Source organism: Phocoena phocoena, chromosome 11 (genome assembly GCF_963924675.1).
Source record: "Phocoena phocoena chromosome 11, mPhoPho1.1, whole genome shotgun sequence".
Lineage (NCBI taxonomy): Eukaryota > Metazoa > Chordata > Mammalia > Artiodactyla > Phocoenidae > Phocoena > Phocoena phocoena.
The window spans coordinates 15,551,695-15,561,587 of record NC_089229.1 but is presented as its reverse complement, the minus strand read 5'-3'; positions in this window follow the sequence as shown (position 1 = coordinate 15,561,587).

Genomic DNA, 9,893 nt, shown 5'->3' with positions numbered 1-9,893 from the left:
CTTTTTTTTAAATTTATTTTTTATTGAAGTAGTGTTGAATTACTATGTTGTGTTAATTACTGCTGTACAGCAAAATGAATCAGTTATACATATACATTCTTTTTCATATTCTTTTCCATTATGGTTTATCACACAATATTGAATATAGTTCCCTGTGCTACACAGTAGGACCTTGTTGTTTAACCATTCTATATATAGCAGTTTGCATCTGCTAATCCCAAACTCCCAATCCAACCCCCTCCCACCCCCACCCCCTTGGCAACCACCAGTCTATTCTCTATGTCCCTGATTCTGTTTCATAGATAGGTTTGTTTGTGTCATATTTTAGATTCCACATATAAGTGATATCATATGGTATTTGTCTTTCTCTTTCTGACTTACTTCACTTAGTATGATAATTTCTAGTTGCATCCATGTTGCTGCAAATGGCATTATTTTGTTCTTTTTTATGGCTGAGTAGTATTCCAATTTATATATGTACCACATCTGCTTTAACCATTCATCTGTTGATAGACATTTAGGTTGTTTCCATGTCTTGGCTATTGTATCTTTTCATTTTCTTAATGGTGTTTAATGAAGTACAAAAGTTTTAAATTTTGATTAAGTCTAGTTTTATCTTTTCTGGAATGTGATTTTGGTGTTGTAATTAAGAGCACTTTGTCTAACCCAAGGTCATGAGAATTTTCTCCTAGAAGTTATAGTCTTTATCTACAATCCAATGATTTTAGGAGAATATTATGTTGGCCATTATTGAGCAAATTTTCCCCTAGATTATGACGTACCAGTCAAAATGTAGAATTTTAAATGTTCTTTTCAGGAATAATATTTTTTAAAATTTTGCTTATAAATATTTGTATGTTCCATCGTTTTGCTTTTCTCTGTAGAGGACTTCAGTTAAATATTTTGCCTATCTTCTATTATTTGTCATTTTCTCTATAATCCTTTTTTGATATTTGGATATTTATTCTTTTTTCATATTACTAACCACTCTGTCCCTAACTGCTTTTTGGTTATGTTTAGTTTTCCTTGTGCTTTTTATAATTTAATCTTTATTTTTTGAAGTGGTTTTGTTTTTTCCTTGTTTTACCTTTGACATCTATTGTTTTATGCTTCACCCCCTTCCATCATCTAGCTGTCACCTTCTATTACCTGGCCATTTCTTTCCGGAGGTCTTTACTTCTGCTGTGTGATTTTCCTTCTTAGATTCAATTGAAACGTTAAGTTTCAAAGTTCACGTTGGGATGCTGGATAATCTAATCATTTTCAATTTCTTTCTTTTTTTTTTTTGCGGTACGTGGGCCTCTCACTGTTGTGGCCTCTCCCGTTGCGGAGCACAGGCTCCGGACACGCAGGCTCAGCGGCCATGGCTCACGGACCCAGCCGCTCCGTGGCATGTGGGATCTTCCCGGACCGCAGCATGAACCCGTGTCCCCTGCATTGGCAGGCGGAATCTCAACCACTGCGCCACCAAGGAAGCCCCTGTTTTTTTTTTCTTTAGGTCAACATTTTTCTGTTGAATTTCTTTGTCCTCAGGGACATTTTGTTGCCCCTTTCCATCATTTTCTTACAGTTTCATTGTGAGGACTTTTTTAAATTGTATTTGATTTTCTGAAAAAATCTATTAGCTATAGATTCCTAAGGAGGGTAGAGGAGGGCAACTTCTAGATTTTGCAGTACCAAACAGGTTTTTCCCAAAAGATCTCCCTAATAAAGGTACATCTGAGCAGACCTGAAGGAAGTGAAGTGGCAAGCCAGAAATCCCAAGCATTCTAGGAGAGGGAAGAGCAAGTATGAAGACCCTGAAGAAGGAGAATACCTGACATGTTTGAAGAAGAGCTGGGGGCCAATCTGGCTGGAATGGAGTCTTTAAGGGGGAAAGTATAGAAGATGAAGTCAAGGTGCAGGCAAGGGAGAAGGAATATAGTTCCAATTAAGGCCTTTGTAGGAAGTGAAAGCATTCTGGCTTTTACTCTGAATAAAATGGGAAACCACTGGAATATTGCGGGCAGAGGAGCTGACAACCTGATTTAAAATCTAGACGGATCGCTCTGACCACTCTGTTAAGAACTGACTGTAAGGGTGTAAGGGTGAGAGTAAGGAGACTGGTTAGGAGGCAACTGCAATGATTCAGGTGAGAAATGATGGAGGCCTGGATCACAGTTATAGGCAGTGGAAGTGGTGAGAAATGACTAGATTCAGAATATGCTTTGAAGGTATAAGTAACTGGATTTCCCCGAAGATTGGATATGGGACATAAGCAAAAGTAGGAGCTCAAGATGACTCCAAGGGTTTTGAACTGAGTAACTAGAAAATGCAGTTGTCATCAACTAAGTTGGGGGAAGACTGCTGGAGGACAAGGTTTGAGGGGCAACATCAGGAATTAGGTTTTGGAAATCAAGTTTGTATGCCTGTCATACATCATAGTGGAGACTTCCAGTGGACAACTGATTATACATATAGTCTGGAATTCAAGGGAGAGGTCTGGACTAGTTATATATTTAGAAGTAATCAGTACCTTCATAATATTTAAAGCCATAATACTAAAATTAGATGAGTAACTTTAGTTACTCAATCTAGGGAGTTACTTTCCATTAAGATGTCTGAAGCCTGAGCCCTGGGACACAAATGTTTAGTAAGTCAGAAAGAAAAGGCACTAAAACATGAAATACAGATGGAACCTGAAACACCAGTGAGGACCCAGTGGAGAGCCCAAGAACCCATTCACAGAGCAGCCTCCTCTTCTACACTGCCATGAGACCCTATACAATAAGAGGATAGTCTTTTGAGAAGGGGAAAGGTGGGGAAGGCTACCCTGAAAGACTAAGTATCCCTAAAGAGGCTGAACTGACTCTAAAAAGACTCTTTATAATGGAAAGAGACTAGGTTACATTTAATGACTGGCAAATTTGTGATTTTCCCCCTGCCATCAAAGGGAATGGGAGCATTAAGGCAAGTTACAGAAAATAGGGTGCTATATGTTTTAAACATTTAAGTATAGTATGCAAAATTTAGATTCTTCTATATTAATTGACTATGTGATCAAAGACATCCATATTCCTTAGGCTCTATGAATCTCTGACAGCCCTAGAAGATCTAATTTACTCACAGGCCTCAACAGCTTGAAGGGAGATGATGTTGTGCCTTCAACTGGCTATCACAATACAAACACCTACCACGTACCGAGTACTTACTCTGTGGGTGAGCAGTTTAATACATTATGTTACTTGATGATCACCACAATTTTAGGAGAGGAAGACTATTATTAATCCACATTTTAGAGATCAGGGAAAAGAAGCACAGACAAGTAACCTGACCAAAGCAGCAGAGTCATGATTAAAATCCCAGTCTGGTTACAGCACCTGCCTAGTCACATCACCTTGAAACCCAGGTTTAATCTACTCAAGACTCCAGGAATCTTGAGGGAAGGGGGGAGGGGCAAAATTAAGGTGACCCAACAGAGACCAACTGAGTCAAGAGGGTTGCAAGTCACATCTTCCACAAGTATAGAGGCACTGACAGACATATCTTGCTCAAATTCTGTCACTCCTACAATCAGTCCTCCTAAGAAGCAATGGGCAGTGGGACTAGTGGTCTATTTTGGGACTATTAACTAGCACAGAGGCTCTGAAAAGCTAATTAATCTCTTGGCAAATAAATGATTAGACCCCATGTAAGAATGTGCTCTCAAATCAGGGAAGGAAAGTAGGTCAAGCAGTCACTGATGACAAATTTTAGCTGGACAGTTTTAGATCTAGTAAGCGATTAATGTTGGCTCCTTTACACTTTGGTGAAATATCTGTGGCTCTTTCCCTCACATTCAATGTTAGTATAAAGGACAGATTTTAAAAGTTGCCCTAAAACAGGTTTTCCCCTCCTAGAACTCATTTGCCTTTGCACATTGTTTGATATCAGCATTTCATGTTAGAAGAAATCCACCTACCCTGGTTACAGAGGACTTGATTTAAGATGCTAGGTATCCTCAGGCTTTCTCTTCACCTAAAAAAAGAGGGATCATACCCCTTAGAACACATACAGCATTGCCTAAATCATAGGTGGGCAACTGTTTCCAAACACAGGCTACTTGAGAGGTTCCCTTAGTGTAGTTCACACAAATCCCAGGCAAACCATATTGTGTTCTGGGGTCACATGAAAAATGTTAACACAGTAAGTCTCCCATCTCATGGTAAACATACATGTTCTTTCAATCCGACTATTCCAGATGACAATAAAGACCCTATGGTTCAACTCTGGGTTCTACTTTGTATTTTTTTTTAAAGCTCCACCTTGCCCATCTTCACTAATCTCCATTTAACTCTTTACCATTGAAAAGACTTATGCCTGGTGAACTATATTATCATTTTGGGTGCTTTGCCCCAAAAGGTGAAGTAGTTTAAGTTTTTTACTAGTCCCCTCCATGGGTCTAATGCCTGTACTAGATATAGGTGAAAAATAGTAATCATTCTACTTGAAGTATCCAGCTCAAGACCTTATAAAAGTAGGTACTTAATAATTATTTAAAAGATAACTTCCTCTTCCCTTCCTGTCCCAGATGCTCTCTGCAGCCCATGTCCATATCTATCTTTTCTGCATTCAATCAGTCCTCATTTTCTGACCACTCATTTTGGCACTTACTTAATATATATTATCCTTGAATGATATATAAATGCTTGATGTGCATGTCTTTCTTAAGAGTGTAAACTCTTTAAAGGATAAGATTTATGTCACCTATCTTCTAGTGCTAGACACATGAATAGTATATAAGAAATGCTCAGTGTTTTGCTTAGATTCTCCTGGCTACAAGAAACAAAGGCTACAGTTCCCCCAAGTAATGAGGGAGACTACTGAAAGAAAAACCAGACAAAGCGAAATAGCCCATAGGAAGAGCAGGGTCTGTAGTAGAATCAGGCTATAGGATATTTAGTATTCCACCACTGTAGAAAGTAGGACCGGGGTAAAAACCAAATACAAACTGGGGTACTTAGGTTATTTCTCCCAGGCATACAGACTTGGGTCCCAATGATTCTAGCAGGAAAGCTGGTTTGAAGCTGATACGGTAAAGGATATGGAAAGATAATGACAGTGGGAATGAGAGAATTCTCAAAAGAGAAGCTAGGAGTGAGACTGAGAAAAGCTGAGGTTAGTTTCCTTGATCATGGAATGCCTACCGGTTCATGATCATAGACGCTCATGAGGTCTCGTTGCACTTAGTGCCCTTGCCTTCAGTGAGACATCTACAGTCATCCCCTCAATTCCACCTCCTTTTTGACTCTAGCTGAAATGGGTTTCTCTTTCTTACAATAAAATGATCCCTTTCTATAAACCAATTCCCTACTATAAAATGGTTCCTTATTAAGATCACAATACAGCATTAGTCTATTAAAGCACCCAAATATTTCAACCCAACCATGATATTTATTAAAATTGGTTTTTACCTTTCATAACTGAAATCCCTCCTTTTAGGAACTATTGAGAAGAGAGAACATCACCTTCAGTGAACACACTGTAGCTTGCACTGTCTCTTCTGACCATGGAGGGGTTAGAGGAGGGAACGCGAAAAATGCAGACTACACCCAGCTTGAGAAAATTCGAAGTCCTAGGGAGAGATGAGCCAGACAACCTTCAATGGCTGAAAGAAGAAAAGGAGACCAAACTTAGCAATTGACAGAAAGGATAAGAGAGAATCTTTCAACAATTATAGACTCTCTGTTGCAGGTCCAGGTTAGGAGACTTGGAGAGAACTGCAGAGCTGGAAACAGAACTAATGCCAAAGATGAACTTGAACTCATGACTAAAAAACGGGGGGTAAATAAGATGCAGTTTTTTACAGTTCACTGTGGCTGAGCATGGGGAAGAGATGCTAGGGAAGTCTGGTGGTATGGAGTCCCTGATTAGGATTATACAAATTAAAGATGGCTATATGAAAAATATGAAAGTGCAACCGGTTGACCCCAAAGACATCCTAGATATGCAATCCCTGACCCCAAAGTTTTACTGCATCAGGAAAAAGTTACCTTGGCAGAGTCCTTAAGAAACTTCAGGAAAACAAAGACAACAGTAGCTACTGATGCTAGAAGAGTTGGTAGACAAACCAACCTGGCTCACTGAGACCCTTTCTATGGCATGTCTGATGAAGTTTCGTACTCACCCAGGGAACTATGAGTGAGACTGAATTCTGTAATTGAAACTGGAAGGTTTCCAGGTACTATGCTGTCTTCTCTAAGGGTCTCTTAGGAGCCTGGGGCACTTAAGCAGAATGAAGACTGTGGCCACAACTGCCACTAGAGAAACAGGAAATTAGAAAGTCCATCAACAACATGCCTTCTGAGAACTGATGGGTAAGGCCCAGGATGGCTGTTTCTACTCGCCAGAGAGAACTTTGTCTACTGTGGCAGAGACTATTATAGACTTCCAATAGTAGAACTATTAGCATGAACTGTGAAATTAATCTCAAATTAATCCACCTGTATCTCTGCTAGATCTCTGAATCACATGATAGGGGTTACAAAATATATTTGCACATTTTAAATCATTCTAGTTTATTCCCTCTCATCCTCATTCCCTTTCCCAAGGTCTAAAGCAGAGCAGCCATTTATGCTCTTAAAGGGCACAACTTCATGGTGATTTCAGTAATTATGACCTGAGTTTAAAGATGCTCTATTTGCTCTTACGTTTTTGCCTAATTGCTCACCACTATTTACCACTATTGGTTACTTTCTGCTCTCAAATGCCCTTACCTCTACAGTATAGTACAGGAACCTCATTTGTGCAATAAACATGTTTCTGAAAAACTGTAAGAGTTTTTGAAACGTAGTTTTATTTTCCCACAGTTCTGATGATATCAGAGATGTTTTATATTCATCTGTGATTGACCATCAGCCAGCAGTGACTTTCAACTTCAGTTTTAAGTTACTCCACTATAAACCAAGGAGTTCCTCATTTGTAAAAAAAATTTCAATGTTCTATGAACTTTGTTACTGCACAAAAAGGAAAGAACAAGTTCCTTCATGATGTGGATTATCCACTAATAATTTATCTTTTCTTTTTTCAGATTTAGAATTTAATATCTGGGGAGCTACTGTTGTTAATGTCTTCACATTCATGGTACTGGGTGGCCCTGCCTCATCCCAACTTTTTTCCCATTCAAAATTTTTCTTTTTAAAGTCAGGCTTACTGAAATATAATTTACATACAACAAAACTGCTCTTTTTAGTGTACAGTTCTATGAGTTTTGAAAGATGCACACATTATATAATCCACATCACACTTCAAGATATAGAAAAGTTCCATCACCCGCATAAAGCCCACTCAAGCCCCTTTGCAGTCAACCCCTCCCAATGCCTAGGCAACAACTGATCTGTTTTCTTCCCCTCTATAATTTTGGCTTTTCCAGAATGTCCTATAAATGGAAGCATCAGTATGTACTTTTGAGTTTACATCTTTCACTTAGAATAATACATGTGAGATCACTTATGTTGTTGTATCAGTAGTTTGCTCCTTTTATTGCTGAGTAGATTCCACTGTATATATGTACCACAATTTGTTATCCATTCACCAATTAATGGGCACTTAGATTGTTTCCAGGTTTTGGCTATTAGAAAATGTGTGTCCAGTTTTTTTGTGAAGTTTTTATTTCTCTTGGGTAAATATCTAGGAGTGGGATTGCTGGGTCTTATGGCAAGTGTATATTTAACATTAAAAGAAACTGCTGAATTGTTTTCCTGTCTCTATCATTTTGTATTCCCACCAGTAATGTCTGGGAATTCCAGTCGCTCTACATCCTCAACAGCATTTGGAATTATTTTAACTACGTAGTGATACTTCATTGTGTTTTGATATGCATTTCCCTCATGACTAATGACACTGAGCACCATTTCTTGTGGTCATTCAATTATGCTGATGTTTAAAAAATTAGTTTACTTGCCTTTTTTATCGAGTTGTAGTTTTTCGTATAGTCTGTATATAGTCATTTATCAGATATGTTTTGCAGATATTTTCTCCTAGTCTGCTGCTTCATTTTCTTAACTATCATCCAAAGAACAGAAGTTTTTATAAATTAAATTTTTTTTTCTTTTATGGATTGTGCTTTAGGTGTTGTAGCTAAGAAATTTTTTTGCCTAACCAGAGATGACAAAAATTTTCCAAGTTTTCTTCTAAACATTTTATAATTTTACATTTAAATTTATAATCTATTTTGAGTTATTTTGCATATGGTGCACAGTATGGGTTAACAGGCTGAAGTTTTTTTCTTCTTGCAAAATGATGTGCAACTATTCCAGCATCATTTGTTTCTTTTCACTATCTTTTGATAAGGTTCTGTTTAGCAGAGAATCTATGTAGAATCTACAAAAATAAAGGTAACCCTCTAGCTTTGGTGTGAAAATCAAATGGATGGAGATGGGAGGGCAGTTCCCAATTTCTGTGGCGAGAAATGGCTAAGCAGTATGCTTTCCACTCCATATACATGCATGATATAAGATAGTCCAGAAAGAATTATCAATGCTCTCTAGCCAAACACCAGGAACACACCGGTGGCTGAACAAGCTAAGCTTACTACTCACTGCAGCAAGGGAGAACACACACTATGGGGAACCATGAGGCATCTCAATATGAGGGTGTTAGAAAGGACTTACATTAAGATTTGGGTTTGTTGGGTGATTTGCTCTAAATTGGATGCTGTCAGGAAGCAGGGGTAATTCTGTAATTGGGTACCTTAATAAATCTTTTTTTTACAGTTTTTTTTTTTTTTGGCTGCATTGGGTCTTCGTTGCTGCACACGGGCTGTCACTAGTTGCGGCAAGCAGGGCTACTCTTCGTTGCGGTGTGCGGTATTCTCATTGCAGTGGCTTCTCCTGTTGTGAAGCACGGGCTCTAGGCACGCAAACTTCAGTAGTTGTGGCTTGTGGGCTCTAGAGTGCAGGCTCAGTAGTTATGGTGCATGGGCTTAGCTGCGCCACAGCATGCGGGATCTTCCCAGACCAGGGCTCGAACTCATGTCCCCTGCATTGGCAGGCGGATTCTTAACCCCTACGCCACCAAGGAAGTCCCCCTTAATAAATATTATAGAGAAAAAGGGAAGACTAGAATGAGGATAAAGCTGTAATTAGTAAAGAAGTAACAGCCCCTCATATAGTCTGATATTTCCAGTCTGTGTATTTCATTTGTTGGCTTAGATAAGGTTCATGTTTTTGTCTGTGTTCAGATATGATTATGGAGTAGTCTTATTTTTGTCCTGATCCATCACAATCATGAAATGGCCTTTTCTGATGCTGATGTTCTCTGAAACAGTTTATATTCAACAGAAGATACCAAAGCCTAGCTGTGCCAGGCCAGCTCCTAGCAACAGAAAGACCTAGCTGATAGCACCATTCCAGCTACTCGATGTCAGGGACTGCTTTTCTCTTTCTCAGAATACAGTGGTTAAGGCCCCAGAGTCAGAAAAAATTGTTTGATTCCAGGGTCTGCCTTCCACTAGCTGTGGGCCCTTGAGTAAATTATCTAACTTCTCTATGCCTCAGTTTCCTTATATGAATATGGGGATAATAATAGTACTTGCCTCATTGGATTATTGGAGTACATGTTGGAAACTTAACGTTAAATAAGTCTTAGTTATCATTATTATATCACAGAAAAGATTAAGAAGGATTGCGGCAGAAAAAGGAAAACCAAAAATAGTCCAGGTAATGGTGCCAGTAAAGTCTGCCTAGCATTCATGCTGGAAAGGTCACATATTAAGTGGTTTCTGTGATAACAAGAAAATAGAGTTGCTTCGCACCTCTTCACATGCTGGGTAAACACGACAAACCACAGATCCTGCTAACCATCCAAATCATAAAGTAACAAGATTATTTCATTTCTCCTTTAAGGTCTGGAAAACTAAAATATCTTGACTGTCC